At 48.1% G+C, this 16,932-nt stretch overlaps 1 long non-coding RNA gene across 2 annotated transcripts; it reads right to left on the bottom strand.

The window, feature by feature from the left end:
* Positions 1-1,582: 1,582 nt before the first annotated feature.
* Positions 1,583-14,202, bottom strand: LOC102157370. Of its 2 annotated transcripts, none has more exons than XR_005368630.1 (4): positions 14,112-14,202; positions 4,822-5,031; positions 3,916-4,095; positions 1,583-1,744 (listed from the first exon to the last, which is right to left on the bottom strand). It is a non-coding gene; the product is annotated as an uncharacterized LOC102157370 (long non-coding RNA). The 2 variants fall into 2 exon arrangements; XR_005368629.1 differs by having other exon boundaries at positions 1,583-1,726.
* Between the last annotated feature and the right edge of the window lie 2,730 nt (positions 14,203-16,932).

The following is a 16,932-nucleotide window of genomic DNA, read 5'->3' as shown; positions in this document are numbered from 1 at the left end:
AAGAAGTCTTTCCAAAATGTCCAAGGCCCTGAGCGAAGTGCTCCACGGAGCTTACAATGTAGCAGGTATAACAGACTTCGTACAAGTGATTGTACCAGCATGGCCAAGGGGGGAGAAGCGCCATTGACAACTGGAACTCTTCTGCCACTTAGGAGGATGTTCCAGGAAGCAGAGACATGAAAAGTGAGGGAAGGATGGAAGCCGAACCCTTTTCTGGGACATCATGGTTAATTTATTCAAAATTAATATATTTGCCTTCTCGTCATGTATCTCCCTCTATCTCCCTAAACCTCCAGTAAAGTTTGCTGCACATACAAAGACCTTGCGTGATAACTTTTAGTGGGATTTGGGAAACAAAGTTGAGTTCCCTACCTGTGTGAGTATGGGAGATGGGAAAACATAGGAGAGAAGAACCAAATATAATTTGAGGGTTACGGGGGTGGGGTCAGGGAAGCCTGCTTCAAACGCTCAAATTTTGCAGGCCCACTATCCCTTGCTTGTCACCATTCTGAGCTCCAACAGGGCAGACACCTTGCCTGTCTTGTTCCTTATGGTAAACCCGAAGCCTTGAAGGATATAGACACATAACAGGTGCTTAGTAAATGTCATTTATTGAATGTCGAGACAGAAGACCTCAGTAGCCCTTCATCATCTCTCCCAGGTGTGTTTCCCCCCCCTGAAATATTCCCTGGTACATACCCTCAGGTGTCAGTGAAGAAACCCTGACAGGCAAAAACTTTTCTCCATAATTCAGATCGTCTCTTTACACTCTCTTCCAGAGAAATTACTGGATCAAAGAGAGTGGTGACAAGTAAGACCTTGAATCTGTAGTACAAAATCCTCTTCAAGAGGAGTGCACAGTTCATTCTGGTCAAAGTATTATAGCAGAGCGGGTAGAACCATTTCTAATCCCCTTGCCAATACTTCGCCCACTCACCATTCACAAAGAAATCAGGCATCTAAGACCCAGCTCACGTTGAGCTTCCCCCTTGATCACAGCGTCTTGCTTTAGACTGAACCCTTTGCATCCACTTCTGACCCCCCTCAAATGCATCCTCTCCTAACAGCCAGAGCAAAATCTGAACATGTTTCTCCTATTTAAAATTCTTCAATGGCTATTTTTTCCCTTCCCAAACCTCTCCTATCTCTAGGCCAGGAGGTGTGTGTGTGTGTGTGTGTGTGTGTGTTTTTTTTTAAAAGATTCATGTATTTATTCATGAGAGAGAGAGAGAGAGAGAGAAGCAGAGACACAGGCAGAGGGAGAAGCAGGGTCCATGCAGGGAGCCTGATGTGGGACTTGATCCCAGGACTCCAGGATCATGACCTGAGCCGAAGGCAGATGCTTAACCACTGAGCCACCCAGGCGTCCCTGAGCCACCCAGGCGTCCCTTGGGAGTTGTGTTAAGTGTCCTCCCGACTTCTTCATTGACTCTTCCAGTCCATTCTCCCTCCCACTCCCTAATCTACTCTCCACCCCACACCCAACTTTAAATATTGCTCAGATCTGTCTCACTCCAAAACCCGCTGGCTGTTCACCAACACAAGTGAACATTCTGTGCCCCCATAAATTAAATCATGTGAGTGATTTATTAGATCTATTTTTATTAGACTACCACGAGGCACAGAGATTCCAGAATTCAGATGCCACAGATACTTCTCCAGGATGTACCACGGTGCCAGGCATTGACATATTGCGGCATTTAATCCTCTCCACATCCCTACAAGGCTGATAAAGACACAGAGGCTGAAAGGAGTGAAATAGAGAGATGCAATGGCCCCCATGGGAATGAACGAGAAGGGCTGCTGCCCCAAGTCTCCAGACTCCTAGGCCTGTGTGTTCAATAAGCATTTATTGAACACCTGTGCATAATGAGTATTGAACCAAGGAATTGAGATAAAAGGCAGCTGCTGGATCTCCCTTTGACCTTACAGCAGTGATGCTGGGAAGTACTTCCAGGTGTCTAATCTAAATTCCTTTTGCTACAACTCAATCCCATTCCCACCCCCTGCCTCACCCCTATCCCCAGATAAATACAAAAACAACAGTTGCTGATAAGATCGCCAGCTTCTCCTCCAATTGTGGCTTCTGTCTTTGGTTGCCACACAGGCCTGAGATAAGCCTCACAGAACAGGCTTCATATCTCCCTGGACATTGCCTTCACGCTGCCAGTCACTCCTCAGCACCACCTCCTCTCACCCCCCCACCCCCACCAGACTCAGGAAGACCAGTAGCTTCAGGGGAGCCTTCCCTGAGGAGAAAGGAGGAAAGACAGCTGAAAGTGGCAACTTGTCCCACTGATCACTTCTCAGGAGGTGGCAACAGGCAACTCTCTGTGGGCATATGGCTGCCTCACTTGAGAGGATCCCCAGCTTGGGGAACAGTGAGGGTGGGCCGCCGCTCTCACCCATGCCCTCCACAGCTCCCTGGTGGCTCCCGCAAGATGGATACCACAGAGGATTTTTCTTCACTGGCTTATCAGGGAGGACAAGGACAACAACAGTCTTTCTATGGAACTCACAGATGAGTCTAGAAAGACCTAATACACATTCTATGAGTAAACGATTGAAAAAAAATAAATGAATGTGAGAGTAAATGAATTAGCATGCCACTACAGAGGTCAATGAAGGGAACAAGAGAATAGTAGAATGAATCACAATGAATACATGAGTGAGCGAATAAAAGAATTAATGTCTAAGCACTTGAATGAATCCATGAGGGGAAAGAATAGCAATTAAATGAATACATGGATAATGGGTGGGTGGACGGATGGATGGATGGATGGATAGACCAATGGGGTGGATAATGAATAGTCACAACTTCTTAGAGGAAGACTAGGGGGCTAAATGATGGACTCTATCCTTGCACTGCCCCCAACCCTACACATTGTCCTACACATAGTCAGAATTCTAAGTATTTGTCAAATAAATAAGCAGATGGATAATTAGACATTCTCCTTTTTTGCAGTGCATGGTACTAAAACTAGCACTTGATGGAGACCTACAAATTTCAAAGATTCTTCATGTGAAAAGAGCTCTGACTCTTGAGTTGGATGGGCCTGGTCTTAAATCCAGCTCTCCATATCCTAAGCTGGGTGGTTCATCAAAAGGCACTCACCCTCTTGGAACTTGAGCTTCGTCTACAAAGTGGAGACAATCATGCCTATATCATAGAGCTATAGTAGATATTAAAGAAGAATATGTGTATCTTGCACATAGGAAACACTTGATGAATGAATGTTTCCTTTCTTTCCTAAGCACGTCTTCTGCCCTCTATCCATCCAAAACCCACCAGCTCCAGTGCCCTGTGAGGCTCTCCCTACTCAGGGGGCCCGCTTTTCTAGCAGCTGCTAGAGGACCCACCTAAGCTGCACCAAGGATTCCAAACCCACACAAATGGTGAGGTAATGAATGTTTGTTGTTTTAGACCACTGTTTTGAGGTAATTCATTATGCAGCAACTGTTAACTTATACATCTGTTTTACACATGGGGAAGGGGAGTGAAAACTCAGCCTCCCTGTAGCTTACACCCTCGGTGAATGGTGGTTTAAATAAGAAACATGATATAGGATGACATCCCAGCCCTATTTTGCTAAGCCTTGTGTTTGACAGAGTAGGGCTCTTCTCACTCCCTGCAGGATCATACAAAGATTTTTCATCTCTGTCCCTAGCACAGAGCTTCCCAAAGCATTTGGAATTTCTTGGTGATAAGGTGATGGGAGCCTTTTTGTTCTAATGAAGTGAATCTTGGTGGGCTCCTACATAGCTCCAGGCTGGGGACTAGTCACTAGAAAGAGCCAATCTTGAGTAGAAGCCTAGAACTTTCAGCCCCACCCTCCAACCCTGGGGGAAGGGAGAGGGGCTAGAGATTGAGTTAATCACCCACCAAAGGTCTATGATTTAATCAACTGTGCCTACCTTATGAAACATCCATAAAAAACTCCTAAACAGTAGGGTTCAGAGAGCATCTGAGTTGTGAACACGTTGATGTGTCCGGAGGGTGGCGCATCCCAATTCCACAAGGGCAGAAGCTCCTGTGCCCAGGCCCCTCCAGACCTTGCTTTATTTTACCTCTTCATCTAGTTGTTCATTTGTATCCTTTATAATAAACCAACAAAGGTAAGTAAAACATTTCCTGGGGTTTTGTGAGCCATTCTAGTAAATTATCAAACCTGAAAAGGAGAAGGTGGGGGGGACCCTCTGACTTTGTAACCAAGTCGATGGCAGTGTGGATAACCTAGGGCCTCAATACTCATGACAATCTTATGAGACTGAGCCCTGAAACCTGTGGAGCCTGGTACCAACTCCAGGTAGTTAGTGTCAAAATTGAGTCAATGTAGGACACCAGATTGCCGTCTGAGATGCCGTCTGAGAGTTGGAGAACTGGTTTGTGGCAGGAAAAAAAAACCCCACAAGGTTGGAGTCAGAAGTGTTATAGGTAAAAACAGCTCACCACGCTGGCAGGTCCCTGGGTTGGGGGATCCAATCCCTCAAAGGCATTAGAGAAATGTTGCCTAAAATTGGCAAACTCCCAAGCCCATGAGGAAGGTGGGTAACAAGAGAGGCTGACAACCAGCTCTGACTTTTGGAAAACTTCCCCATGAGACATCTCCAGAACCTGTGGGCTCTGGGGCCTCCCATAGCCTCAGGGGTCAGAAATTAGCCACCCCACCCGCCTCAGAGCATCTTCCTGAGATGAGAAGAAAGAAGTGGGCTAACCCCAGAGCTGGAATCCATTCTCGCTTTTACTTGAACTCCACCTAACCCCGTTACACGAAGTCCCTTATTTGATTCTCTCAGCCCTGAAAGGGTTGATATTCTTACCCCACTTGACAGAGGAGGGGGTCCTTAGTCCCACTTGGCTTTGTGAGGCTTCCAGATGCCATGCTGGTTACTCAAGATCATACAGTCAGAAGCAGTGCCAGAACTAGAAAGCGGGTCTCCTGAGCCACAGTGGCCCAACGCTCTCATAACACCAGCTATGCTTCCAAGAACCAAAGAACAGAAGGAGTGACATTGCAAGAGAAAATCCCCCTGGGAAAGAAATAAATGAAAATTAATGATGCACCTGGACACACTTGGTATGCCTTTTGAGCAGAGATATCTTAAGATTGATGAGCTACAAGATTGTGCTGCGCTACTCAAGCCACGGAACCTAACACACATCCTCTTGCCCTGTGCTTACGGATGTGCCTGACCCTTTAGAAATCAGTCAGATTTGGGGTCATTTCCTTCCCCCTGAACCTGGAGGACTCTTGAGTATCATGGAATCTTGATGTAAAAGCACTGCAACCAGGAGCTGGGGGTAGGGGGGCGGCTGTGATAGCGTATTACGGAGTTACTGCATAATGCAGAGTTTCAGTTGGGATGATGAGAAAGGTCTGGAGATGGATTGTGGTAGCGGTTATACAATAATGTGAATGTACTTAAAGCCACTGATCTGTGCACTTTAAGATGGTTAAAATAGTAAATTTTAGGGGTGCCTAGGTGGCTCAGTAGATTAAGTGCCTGACTTGATTTTGGCCCAGGTCATGATCTCAGGGTTGTGAGACAGAGCTCCGTGCTGGGCGTGGAGCCTGCTTAAGATTCTCTCTCTCCCTTTCTTTCTGCCCCTCCTTACCTCACTCATGTGTGCTCTGTCTCTAAAAAAAAAAAAAAAAGAAAAAAGAAAAAAAGAAGTAAATTTTATGCTATGTCTATTTTACCACACTCAAAAGAGAGAGAGAAAGAGAGGGTAATTCACCCTTGAAAAAAAGTAAACAATAACTGGAAAAACACTCCTCTCACGGCACCTGGGTGGCTCCGTGGTTAAGCATCTGCCTTTGGCTCAGGGTGTGATGCCGGGATCCTGGGATCAAGTCCTGCATCGGGCTCCCTGCTTCTCCCTCTATGTCTCTGCCTCTCTCTGGGTCTCTCATGAATAAATAAATAAAAATCTCTAAAAAACAAACAAAAAAACCACTCATCTCTTGGCTAAATGGGAGGATGGAGGAAAAAAAAAGATACCATGTGCTCAGTGGAGTGGGAATTCTGGGAGTCCTTCTTAGACCCAGAGACTGCCCCAAATGACACCAAGTCTTTGTCCCAGCATAACTGGGCCATGTACTGCCATTTGGGTCCTCCCTAAAGGACCTCCAAGCTCTGCAGTAAAAGAAAGATAAGCAAACAAACAACTTCACAAAGCAGGCACTGGGGATCCCTGGGTGGCGCAGCGGTTTGGCGCCTGCCTTTGGCCCAGGGCGCGATCCTGGAGACCCGGGATCGAATCCCACATCGGGCTCCCGGTGCATGGAGCCTGCTTCTCCCTCTGCCTGAGTCTCTGCCTCTCTCTCTCTCTCTCTCTCTGTGACTATCATAAATAAATAAAAATTAAAAAAAAAAAAAAAAAAAAAAAAAACAAAGCAGGCACTGGGCCAGAATTTCTAAGATGCCGGCCCAGGGAGTGTCAGAGCTGTGAGGCCTCCTAGAGGTCCTCTGATCCCACTCGCTCGTTTTATGGATGGAGGAATTAAGCCCCAAAGAGGAGAAGCACTGGCCCACACAGCAGATCAATCGCAGCAGAGCCAGAAGCCCTGCGAGCGTTTGCCTAGTGGACATGAGTTCAAGCGCGGCTGGATCACTGGAGTACATGTGACTGTTGGCTGACCTCACCCTTTCCATCTTCATCTTGCTGGTCAGTAGAAGGAGAGCAAGGAGAGCAAGGATGACACTGCCTTGGTCTTCACATCTCAGGTGAGGTCAGTGAGACTGAAGATCTCAAGTGCCTCGCCCAGGGCCTGGTCCATGGTGGGTGCTCTCTCCCCATCCTATTCCTTTGGTCTGGACTGTTGGCCAGTGCTCCCCCTGCAACCTCCCTCTGCTCTTATTGCCAACAGAGTGAGAAGGTGGGAGGCGGAAGGACCTGGGTGTCCCCCACAGCGGGGTAAGTGTTACCTGCTAAGGCATCCAGCCTGCTCAGATCCTGGTCCCTGGGGATAGTCAGAAAACAGAACACCCACTTTTGCCAGCAAAAGTGGCAGGGGCTCCAAAGGCAGCTTCCACTCAGAGGATGTCTCATCTCCCACCACTACGTTCCCTCTTTCCTGGGCTCCTCACCGCCACCCCCACCCCACACACACACACACATACACACTGGCCTGGGACTTCCAGGAAGGAAGATTGGCTGGAGCACAGAGCACCAGTCCATCTTCGAAGGCCTTCAAAGCACCATTCATTCAACCCTCACCCCACCTGGGTCAGGGAGTGACACCCCCATCACAACTGAGAAAATTGAGACCGAGAGGTTGAGGAGCCTGTCTGACCTCACAGGGCTAGGCAGTAGTTGAGGGACAACGTCCACCTGGAGTCCAGAGGAAGAGGCAACGAAGCTGGGACAGGGCTGCCTCTGTATCCCGCTCTCTTCCTGGGCCACAGGATCCTGGGCACGTTACTTCAACTCTTAAACTCGATTTCCTCACAGGTACGAGTGGCATCTGGAATACGGGCCCTGCCTCATGGAACTCTCATGTGAAAGCACCTGGCGCCTGGTAGGCCTGCTCCGGAAATGACCGGTTCTCTTCCCTTCCCTGAGGGGTCACCCCAACACTTCCCCACCTCCCAGCCAGCCGCCTGGCTCCTGCCCCTGTTGTTGACACCACATCCGGGCCGCATGTTGTCACCCTACATTACACCACCACACCTCACCAGTGACATAACCCCCTCCATCTCCCTCCCCACCCACCCCAGGCTGGCGTAACCCGGGCTCTGCTGACACATCCTCACTGAAATTCAAAACCAGATACTGCGTGTTGGTTTGCTGGTTTGTTAGAGGGCAAAGCCAAGTCCAGCCTCTTTTTCTCTTTGCTCTCTCTCTCTCTCTCACTCTCTCTCTCTCTCTCTCTCAATATCTCTCCGGGCCTCAGAGCCCCGAGGAGGCTACCAGGAGCCAGGAGCTGGGTGGGGGCACGCACAGCCCCAGAGCCAGGCCCAGCCCAGCCAGCTCGTCCCATAAGCTCCTGAGGCTGGATGGCAGGAGCCGTGGGTGCAGTAACACGGCGGTGTGAAGAAATGGGCCTGCCTGATGAAACCCATTTCTCAGAGATGAGAGACAGGGAGAGCTCCAGCCGGAGTTCCCAGAAATGTGTCTCCACTCTCTCACCCATTCAGAGAGAGCTCTGGAGCACTGACTGTGTGCTAGGGGCATTAGCTGGAGACACTGTCACGAGGAAGGCCGGATCAGAGGTCCCAGCCCCACAGAGCTGTACCTTGTCGTGGCTTAGCACAGCCAAGCAAACTCCTAACAAAGCAAAACCAGAGAGCTTCGGATCATGAGAAGTGTTTGGAGGGAAACAGGATGGGCTGATATGACAGCAATGAGTCCCGGGAGTGCGTGCTGAGTGGAGTGATTCAGGAAGGCTTCTCTGAGGAGGTGACCATGAGCTGAGACCCAGCAGGTGGGAAGGAGCCAGCCATGTGAGGAGCTGGGGTGGACTGTTCCAGGAGAACGAATCAGAAATGCAGAGGCCTTAAGATGGGAGATGAGGAAGTGACCGTGGCAGGAGCACAAAGGATGAGGAGCAGGGTAAGATCTGAAAAGTCTCCAGACACCAGATCACGAAAGAAGAGCCTCCTGGGCCACCGCAGGAGCTTGGATTATATTCAAAGAAAGATTTGAAAGAACCCTGGAAGCTCCTTCCCTTCCTGGAGCCCCAAAAGCCTGGGGGACGAGGGTGACCAGTATGACTCCCAAACACAGGCACCCGGACAGTAGGACACGCAAGGAATCTCAGGATCTGTCAAGATCCATACCCTTCTGCTCTGTAGGTCGGGGGACAGGCCCGTGATGGGAAGGGGCATGCCCACCACCTCACCGTGTGGCTGTAGCTGGGCAGACCTAGAACCTGGGACCCTGCAAGTGAAAGTGGAGCCTGAATTTTTCACAGTTAGCATTATGATTTCCTTTCACTCCACATCAAACCCATTCTTTTTCCAAGAAGAAAGGGAATATGGATGGTCTCCTCGGGTCACACGGTAGGAGGAGCCGGGGAGTCAGGCTCCAAACCCAGGTTCTCCTGCTGCCCATGTCCATGCCCTTTCCAGTGGGCTATTTGGGATTTAGGTTCTTCCCGAAGGCTGCTGGAACCTTAGGACCTCCCAAACAGCCCTCTCAAAGGCTTTTTGGGAAACACCACGGGGCCCAAGCAGGTAAAACAAATGAGCCAGATGACCTCATGCATTGGTCCCTGACATGCACGCAGTTTTTAGAATAGATCAAGGAAACTGTCTATAAATAGTGATCGCTGGGCATACACTCTCCATGATCGTTTCCTTCATAAATGATCCACTAGAGCTTGCTCCCCGTAAGACTACAGAACTCAAACTCCCACTGCATCAAACTAAATGGGAGGGTTTGTTAAAACACTGGCTGCTGGATCTTGTACCCCAATTCTAAGTCAGCAGGTCTGGGATGCGGCCCACGAGTTTGCACGTCCGTCTAACAAGTTCCCAGGTGATGCTGATGCTGCCGGCTTGGGGAACCCCGCTTTGAGAACCACCGCTGTATCACTACACTGTGGTGTCTGCCCAGATCTCTTTTAGGAGGACCAAGGTCCTCATTCATCCAGGGATTGTCCCTCCACAGGAACTACTCTTAACAGAAGGGCCCACCTTACACAGAATTATGTCCCCTTCGTGCAAGCAGCCTACAGGTCAATTAGAGACGTTCCAAGGGCTCAGCTGGGGACAATCCTGCAGGGCCGGCTCAGCTTCAGAGCACCCTGTGGGACAGCTCCAAGGTTTCTGCTGTGACTACGTCCCAGTTCCACTTCTCCTGCTAAATCCCACATTCTCAATTCCCTTGCAGGTGTTCTTCCCAAAAATACTTCCCATTAAACACCCTGAATTCAAGTTTCTGTCCCAGAATCTATTTCCCAGAGTGTCTGAATTTAGGGACTTGGTACAAGAAGTGGGGTGCTCTAGGGAAGCTGGATCGCCCATTTGCTGACTGGCTGACAGTGAGTACTCCAGCATTCGGGGAGAGGGAGATAAGGGCACAGCTCCCGGAGTGTAAACATGAAGCCTTGTCCTGGTGGCAAACTGGAACGGATTATCTGTGGAAGGGAATGAACTGGTGGGTGCACTATCCCAGGCTCTTGAGAGGCTTGGATGAGGTACCAATTATAATGACAATAAAACTGATGGCTCTCACTGAATGCCATGAATGCTCTAAAGAAGGACAATGAAAATCACCCACGTAAGGCACAGTGTCAAAGTCACAGGGGCTCTTTGGCACGATCTGAACAGCTCTCAGCTGATACAGTGGTAGGTAGAAAAGGCTGAAGCCTTCACCGGAAGGGTAAGAGATCACCAGAAAATTCTCAACCCTGGCAATTCTGTTATGCTAAATTCCGCGCTTTAATTAGAAAGCAGCAGAGAGCCCTGTGACTTGGGAGAAGGACATTAGTGTGGATGGCTCAAGAACATCCTTGGAGCCCCAGAACATCCAGAACTCTCTAAGCCTGCACAAGTGGCCTAGGACTTCTAGTAAACACCAGTTCTCCCACCTAGCTTAAAGATGATGCCCCTAAGAGATACACACACACCCCCTACACACACACACACACACACACACATCACCCCCCAACTGCCAAACTCTTAACTAAGGCCACATTGTTATTATTCAGCCAGAAAACACTGGGTCTGCCAGGCTTCCCGGATAGGAATAAGAATGATAGGATCTCAAAATAATAGATGCCAGATGGCACTTACCTATCAGAAGCGAGATGAGGGCAAATATTGTGATAAGCCACAAAATCACTGAGGCAGCTAGGGGCCTGAGCCACAGCCAGCTATGGAGATGTTAATAAAACTCGACATTCCTAAAGGCGTGCTAGATGACCAGCCAGCAAGAGAATTGCTCAATCTATACAATCAGAATAAATCAAGGATCAGGATCTCTGGCCAAGTTTCTAGACCTCAGCCCATTTTCAATTTTGAGGACTGTTGGATACAGGGTATGAGTTAATACATGATACCCAAAATACTATCGTGGCTCCTGTTAGAATGAGAATGTCTGGGAGCCAGGTAGCAACTGGAATCTCAGCTCACAGTAGGTCTACACATTCACCAGCAGTCATTTCCACTTAAGCTACAAGTGGAATGGAAAATACTTGACAGTTGGCAGAACTTCCATATTGTTTCCCTGGCCTGTGAGGTAAGAGCTATCACAGTGGGGAAGGGCAAGTAGAAACTTCTGAAGCTGCCTCCACCCACCCCCCACTAGCTGAGATAGTGAATCGAAATCAATATTGCATCATGACAGAGATTAATGCCACCCTTAAAGATCTAAAAGATACAGGAATAGTAGTTCCCACCATGTCTTCATTTTAGATGCCAGTCTGGCCATGAAAAATGACTAGAAGGATCTAGAGGCTGACACTGATGTCAACACAACCAAGCAGTGGCTCTAACTATATAATTTATATATAATGTATGTCTACTGAGTAGGTTAACCCAGCCCAGGATGGATATAGCCACTGAGGTGATGAGTGTGTTCCTCTACATCTCTCTCAGGAGGAACGACCAGAAAGAGCTCACGTTCATGTGGAATGGACAACACTGTACATTTGTAAGTCTTTCCCCAGGGCTACACTGACTTTTCTCTTCCCCATCATAATACAACTTGAAGAGAACTGGACATTCCACAGAATGTTACATTGGTTGACTATATCTCATTCCTATGACTTCCTGTTAATGAGTAATGAGTAAGAAGTGACAAGTACATTGGAGGTCTCGATAAGACCTTGATAAGAGCAAGCGCTCTGGAGGATGGAGACAGACCCCATGAAGATTTAGGGTCCATATCAGTTTTAATGGGTTCTGGGAAAGGCCAGGATATCCCCTCCAAAATCGAAGGCAAATGATTACGTCTTGCACCTCACACCGTGAAGATGAAGGCACAACACCTGGAAAGCCTCTTCCAGTTCCAGATTTAGTATATCCCACATATAAGAATATTGCTCCAAGCCCATCCCCAAATAGCACAAAAGCCTACCAGCTTTGAATGGAGCCCAGAGGAGCAAGGTGCTATGCAGCAGGTCTTGCCTGCAGCACAAATGGCCCAAGCACTCGAGCCTTAAGCCCTGGCAGCCTCAATGGGATTAGAGGCAAATCTGAGGGAGCAAGGTGCTGTGTGGTGTTTATGGCAAGCCTTAGTGGGAGACTCATAATCCATACTCCTGCTGCAGAGCTGCGTGGGTGGGAGGGGGATGGGAACCCCTAGGTGCCATGGAACACATTTTGGGAACCACTGAGTAATGCACTCTCAAGACTCCCTCCAACTCAGATTCTGTAGGTCCTTCTCACCCTGGGTTTGCTCAAGCCCAGGTATATATAGGTCCTATTTGTCTGGGGGCCAATTCTGTCTGTGTGCCTGGCCAACAGCTGCCCAGGAAAAGGCTCCCCACTGCTCTCATCTGAGAAGTTCTGGCTCAGAACGGGCTATCTGAGAGTGCCAGCCAGGGATACTGCCAAAGTGTTTCTAGTCAGAATAAGAGCTGGAGATCTTTCCCGTGACTCTGCCTTTGCTTTAACTGCAGAAGCTAACTAGCGTTGGTTTGCAAAACCTAATATTTTTTGCATGGGGCCGTGTGTTGTGTGTAAATCCCAGACCACAGTTTAGTTGTCTTGCCCCGAACCTTGCCTCCTCTGACGTGCAGGGTGGAGATGAGACTGAGGGAGAGCCTCTGTTGCAGGCGATGCTGGTGCCTTGGAGGGAGAGCTCATCCAAAGGCACCCTGCGTTGACAATAGCCAGCATCCCATCACCCACCAATAGAACCCAGTTGAAGAAGAACGACTGGTCTAAGTCTATCATGGCTTTGCTGTCTGGGAAACGCCTTCCCCTCTCTGGGCCTCAGTCTCCCCATTATAAAATCAGGGCGGTAGACCTAATCTGTCTGTCTTGATGTTCTCTGATGCACAACTTGAAAAGTCAGGGAAAGAGCTTCCTCTCGTCTCCCCTTCATCTGTGGCTCCTATTACAATCACCTGCCTGCATTCAATCTTGGATCTATGTCAATGTGTGTGTGCTTCAAGAAGGGAAAGAAATGAAAAAATGCACCCTGAAATAATGAGAGGCCTGGCAGATTGAGTAACCTCCCAGCTGGGGCAGGTGTGGGGATGGGGGGCCCGACCCCAAGCAGCTCAATGATGCATAGCCTTCATACCTCAGCCTGCCGTGTCGCACACAGAGGGTTGGCTGTCTGTACCAGGACACGTCCTGGAGAGAGAGCCCTTCAGACTCAGCCCAGCACCTTCTACGGTGGCCTCACTGGGAGACTGTTGGGGCAGCTCTCTTGTCACCCCCTGGTGGGGGTGGGCAGCCTGGGATGCGAATTCCGTGGGACAGGGAAAGAAGACAGGAAGCACTGTCAAAGTGACTTCACTTCTCCTGAGAAGGGACTATTCACAGTTTCAGAAGTAATTCCTAGCACACAGTAGGTACTCAATAAAATGTTGTTACTGGTGTCTTTCGAGGTAATACAGCCTAAGAACAGCGACTTTCAAGTATTTTTGACTGTGAAATGCGTTTTGCATAATGACACAGAACACACACACACACACAAACACACACAGTATCCAGTGTGTATGTGTGTATCTGAAACAAAATATTTTCAAAAATTAATCCTTAGGGCATCCTACAAACAATATGCCCATGTTTTCTCTTCTATTTCCCTTTCAAATGCTGATTATGATCCACTAAATTGATTTCATGACCCACTAATAATGAGCAATTTCCAGTTGGAAAACTACAGGCATAGAAATAAACCTGTGTTTGAATTCATTAGCTGCTACTTCCCAGCTGAGGCCAGTCGAACATATTTCTCAGCCTCTGATTCCAGCCTGCAACCTGAAGATTTCCAGACCCACTTCTAGAGAAGGTGAATGTGAGGATTATATATACATAAAGCCAAAGCAGCATGCCAGGCCATCGTAAGCACCCCGCAAATGTCAGGTGTCATTATGATCTCACATGAGGAACTGACACTCTCAGTTGGAGGAGTGAGGATCCCCTGTCTAATCCTCTGACACTTTAGACGCCCACCCCCAATCTGAAAGCGTCAGGGAACTAACAACCTCACAAAGGCAGCTGGGTCAGGTGCTGAGCCACATGCTTTAGAAGAGGCAGCCACAAATTGGACACTAATCCTGCCCTGGAGGAGCTTAGATTCCAGAGATGAGTCATAAACCCCATTATTACACAGAGAGATGGCATCTTATTCAGAGTAAAGGCAACAGGCCTGGGGTTCAAGGCAAGAGTTGTTTCTTCCAAATGAGGCAATCAGAGTGGTGGGGTCTGTGTTTACCTGATTCAACAAGGGAGCCCAGTGCAGCTCTTGGACTATGAGAAGTACCTTATAAATATTTACATATGAAATCAGTGAATGTACAAAAAAAAAAAAGAAAGAAAGAAAGAAAAAGAAAAAAGATGTTCAGGGGAAGATCCAGATGCACACAGGCAAGGAATCCTAGGCAAGGAATTCTATGAGAAGTCACTTCCAGGAGGTCTAGGAAGGTGTTGAATGAATGAAATCCAAACCCACCCAGGGAACCAGAACCAAACTCCCTACCACCCCTATCCCTACAGCCCTGTATTGGCTGAGAATAACAGAAGAAGGAAAATAGTGGTCTAGGTGTGGGAACTTGTTTTCCAGCCCAGGGTCGCTGGCATATGATCCTGGGACAAGTCACTTACTTCCCTTAGCCTTTCAAATGAAGGGTATTGGGCAAGATACTCTCTAAAATCACTTCCAAGTCCATAAGCTCTTTGCTCTATAAGCCCTTTTTCTTCCCCTTTCTCTCTTCCAACTACCCCAGGGCAGCCCACTGTGTGTTGCTGTTGTCATCTTTCTGGATATTTGGCCCAGAAACACAGTCAACAAAGAACTGGCTGGGGACAAGGTGTTCTGGCTACTATTGCTATGAAATAAATTACCCAATACTTAGAAGTGTAAAACAATCACCATTTTATGTTGCTCAGGATTCTGTGAGTCAAGAATTCAGAAAGGGCTGGGCTGGGCAGTCCTTGCTGAGACCTTGCATGAGATTGGAGTCTATCCCGATTTGGGCTGCACTCATCTGAAGGCTCAGTGGGGCTGGACACCTAAGATTATTCAGTCGCATCCAGTCCAGGCCCAGATGGCTGGCAGTGGAAGCCGGTTTTTGGCTAGGTGCTCAGATGTGCCTCTCCAGCATGGTGGTGTCAGGGTACTTGGACTTGTGACATGCCAGCCAGCTTCCTCTAGAGCAAGCGACCCCAGAGGACCAAGCAGAAGCTCCATAGGCTTTTTTTTTTAAGATCTTATTTATTTATTCATGAGAGACAGAGAGAGAGGCAGAGACATAGGCAGAGGGAGAAGCAGGATCCCTGCGAGGAGCCCAATGTGGGACTTGATTCCAGGACCCTGGGATCATGACCTGAGCCAAAGGCAGATGCTCAACCACTGAGCCATCCAGGTGCCCCTCTATAGGGGCCTAGTTTTTATTTTATGACCTAGTCTATGGAAGTCATGCAAAAAACCTCTACTGCATTTTACTGCACTAAGCCAGTTCAGATTTAAGAGGAAGGGACACCCTTCAATGGCAGATGTGTCAATGAACTTGCAGACAGGTCTTAAAATTGCCACATAAGATGCCAGTTGATAGAACAGTGATGTACTCATGTGTTCACTCCATCTCTTTGGCCTCAATGCCCTTTTTACTATCCTGGGATACACACATATATCGTGATGCCCCTTACTTTACTAGATCTTTTCCTATTAGTTCCTCTCTTCTCAATAAAACCTTGCCTATTCTTATGGACTAAATGTTTCCCCCTTCCCAATATTCATATGTTCAAGTCCTAATCCCTAGTGTGACGGTATCAGTATACGGGGACTTTGGAAGGTGGTTAGATTTAGGTGAGTTCATGAAGGTGAGGCCCCCGTGATGGGATTAGGGTCCTTTTAAAAAGAGCTAGGGAGACCAGAGCTCTTTCTCTCTCCACTATGTGAGGAGACAGCAAGAAGACAGCTGTCTACAAGCCAGGAAGAGAGCTCTCACCAGGCACCAAATCTGCCAGCACCTTGATCTTAGACTATGAGTCTCCAGAACTCTGAGAAGTGAATGTCTGTTGTTTAAGCCACCCCAGTCTGTGGCATTTTGTCATAGAAGCCCAGGCACACTAAGACACCTGTCCCACATCCTATTCACTCAAGATCTCAGCCTATGTATGATTCCAAGGGATCCTAATGAAAAATAACTGGACACCTGATCCCTCTTGGACATGATCATCTCTAAAAGGTCTCTAACTGAGTGACCCAAAGAAGGCAATTTCAGACATTGTGGCAGGTAAGAAAAGGAGATAAGAAAATATAATTTCAATATCCTGATGGGTTTCTGAGGCCTAGTGAGGCCCTATATTTGGAGTATATCATCAAATGAAAAGCCTATGAAATCAGTAGGACTACAGGTGGGGAAATAGATGTGAGGCAATCAATTTCTGTTTTTTCTCTAAAACTGGACATGGGGGAAGTGGGGGAGCCTGAGTGGCTTAGTCGGTTAAGCATCTGAATTTGGCTCAGGTCATGATCCCAGCATCCTGGGATCGAGTCCCCTGTCAGGCTCCCTGCAGAGCCTGTTTCTTGATCTGCCTCTGCCTCTCCCCCTGCTTGTGCTCTGACATGTGCTCTCTCTCTCTCTCTCTCCGTCAAATAAATAAAATCTTTAAAATAAATAAACAAGCAAACAAATAAATAAATAAAACTGCACACGGTTTTAACAGATGGCTAAAACTGTCGAACAACTGTCCAGATTTGAGCTGAGCCCGATGAGACAGCACTGCCTTTATCAGCATACCTCCGGATTAGCATTTATTGTACCTCCACCTGTTACCTCATATTAGCCTAGTAACCTAGTT

The sequence above is a fragment of the Canis lupus genome, chromosome 13, assembly GCF_011100685.1.
Source record: "Canis lupus familiaris isolate Mischka breed German Shepherd chromosome 13, alternate assembly UU_Cfam_GSD_1.0, whole genome shotgun sequence".
NCBI lineage: Eukaryota > Metazoa > Chordata > Mammalia > Carnivora > Canidae > Canis > Canis lupus.
This window is presented reverse-complemented; position numbering and strand designations above follow the sequence as displayed.